The sequence below is a fragment of the Cherax quadricarinatus genome, chromosome 49 (assembly GCF_038502225.1).
Source record: "Cherax quadricarinatus isolate ZL_2023a chromosome 49, ASM3850222v1, whole genome shotgun sequence".
Lineage (NCBI taxonomy): Eukaryota > Metazoa > Arthropoda > Malacostraca > Decapoda > Parastacidae > Cherax > Cherax quadricarinatus.
Window position 1 is genome coordinate 27,555,592 of NC_091340.1, and position 2,679 is coordinate 27,558,270.

A 2,679-nucleotide genomic window follows, 5' to 3' on the forward strand; every position below is an offset into this window, starting at 1 on the left:
ACAGTGCTACAAGCAGCTTTAAGGCTCCTAAGGAGACAAGAAATGCATGGAAAATTTTTCAAGGTTGAAGGTTTCGCTCTTCTCCGTGTGAGGGGGAAACATTGTCCTTGTAAAAGTTTCCTTGCATTCGTCCTCGACTTACGATGGGGTTACATTCCGATGAGCCCATCGTAAATAGAAAATATCGTAAGTCGAATATGATATGCTAAATAGCTATCAGATGATGGTATCTGACGCATTTCTTCTGCATATTTGAAGGCTAAATGACTCTTACTCACCGCTTCTCCATTCTTAAATTGGATTGCGCATTCCTTTATAATAGAAAGATTTGGAAAGACACATAAGCAAAAAATAGGACATATTTATAACCAGAAGTTTGGCTCCTGGAACCTTGATCACTTCTAACATACAAAGGTACAGGAGGGTTCACCAGGACATCGTGGCCCAGGTCTTCTCTGTGTGTTGACCCGGCACATACAGAAGTTAGAAATGCAGTATATAGAGGCGGAGAGTTAGGTATAACACCTATATATGTCAGAAGTGATTAAAATCTCGGGACCGAAATGTTTTCTAATAAATATGTCAAATTTATCTGTATCAATTACAAAGGGTTGTACCATTTGCATCTGCTTCAGTATTCCCATTAATTAACGTATGCTTATAACTCTTAGATTTAGTCTGTCTGTCACATGTGGATTAAGAATTAAAATTTCCATAAACTGGGTCGTTTTAGCATCTAAAGTATTTGGAATAATCACAGTTAAAATAAACAGAAAGAAATTGAAGCTGCCTCTCACACTTTTTATTTTTATCATGGGCAACGGTCTTGAAAAAACTCAAGAATGAACGTGGCCATTATGGTACGGAGAGCCAGGGGTCACAAAAGACGCCACTATGTTACTAGTGACGTCACTGTGTTATTGGTGACGTCACTGTGTTACTAGTGACGTCACTGTGTTACTGGTGACGTCACTGTGTTACTAGTGACGTCACTGTGTTAATAGTGACGTTACTGTGTTACTAGTGACGTCACTGTGTTACTAGTGACGTCACTGTGTTACTGATGACGTCACTGTGTTACAAGTGACGTCACTGTGTTACAAGTGACGTCACTGTGTTACTAGTGACGTCACTGTGTTACTAGCGACGTCACTGTGTTACTAGTGACGTCACTGTTACTAGTGACGTCACTGTTACTAGTGACGTCACTGTGTTACTAGTGACGTCACTGTTACTAGTGACGTCACTGCTACTAGTGACGTCACTGTGTTACTAGTGACGTCACTGTGTTACTAGTGACGTCACTGTTACTAGTGACGTCACTGTTACTAGTGACGTCACTGTGTTACTAGTGACGTAACTGTGTTACTAGTGACGTCACTGTTACTAGTGACGTCACTGTGTTACTAGTGACGTCACTGTGCTACTAGTGACGTCACTGTTACTAGTGTTGTCACTGTTACTAGTGACGTCACTGTGTTACTCGTGACGTCACTGTGTTACTAGTGACGTCACTGTGTTACTAGTGACGTCACTGTGTTACTAGTGACGTCACTGTTTTACTAGTGACGTCACTGTGTTACTAGTGACGTCATTGTGTTACTAGTGACGTCACTGTGTTACTGGTGACGTCACTGTGTTAATAGTGAAGTCACTGTTACTAGTGACGTCACTGTGTTACTAGTGACGTCACTGTGTTACTAGTGACGTCACTGTGTTACTAGTGACGTCACTGTGTTACTAGTGACGTCACTGTGTTACTAGTGACGTAACTGTGTTACTAGTGACGTCACTGTGTTACTAGTGACGTCACTGTGTTACTAGTGACGTCACTGTGTTACTAGTGACGTCACTGTGTTACTAGTGACGTCACTGTGTTACTAGTGACGTCACTGTGTTACTAGTGACGTCACTGTGTTACTAGTGACGTCACTGTGTTACTAGTGACGTCACTGTGTTACTAGTGACGTCACTGTGTTACTAGTGACGTCACTGTGTTACTAGTGACGTCACTGTGTTACTAGTGACGTCACTGTGTTACTAGTGACGTCACTGTTACTAGTGACGTCACTGTTACTAGTGACGTCACTGTTACTAGTGACGTCACTGTGTTACTAGTGACGTCACTGTTACTAGTGACGTCACTGTTACTAGTGACGTCACTGTGTTACTAGTGACGTCACTGTGTTACTAGTGACGTCACTGTGTTGCTAGTGACGTCACTGTGTTACTAGTGACGTCACTGTGTTACTAGTGACGTCACTGTGTTGCTAGTGACGTCACTGTGTTACTAGTGACGTCACTGTGTTGCTAGTGACGTCACTGTGTTACTAGTGACGTCACTGTGTTACTAGTGACGTCACTGTGTTACTAGTGACGTCACTGTTACTAGTGACGTCACTGTTACTAGTGACGTCACTGTTACTAGTGACGTCACTGTGTTACTAGTGACGTCACTGTGTTACTAGTGACGTCACTGTGTTACTAGTGACGTCACTGTGTTACTAGTGACGTCACTGTGTTACTAGTGACGTCACTGTGTTACTAGTGACGTCACTGTGTTACTAGTGACGTCACTGTGTTACTAGTGACGTCACTGTAGTGACGTACTAGTGAGGTCACTGTGTTACTAGTGACGTCACTGTGTTACTAGTGACGTCACTGTGTTACTAGTGACGT

At 42.7% G+C, this 2,679-nt stretch overlaps 1 protein-coding gene across 1 annotated transcript in view; it reads left to right on the forward strand.

Annotated features, from left to right (window-relative positions):
• Window positions 1-1,053, forward strand: part of LOC138854097 (uncharacterized) — a 40,689-nt gene extending 39,636 nt beyond the window's left edge. The window contains exon 7 of the mRNA XM_070095083.1: window positions 1-1,053. This exon is cut by the window's left edge and continues 304 nt beyond it. The gene's annotated coding sequence lies outside the window, so the exon portion shown is untranslated.
• The last annotated feature ends 1,626 nt before the right edge of the window (window positions 1,054-2,679 follow it).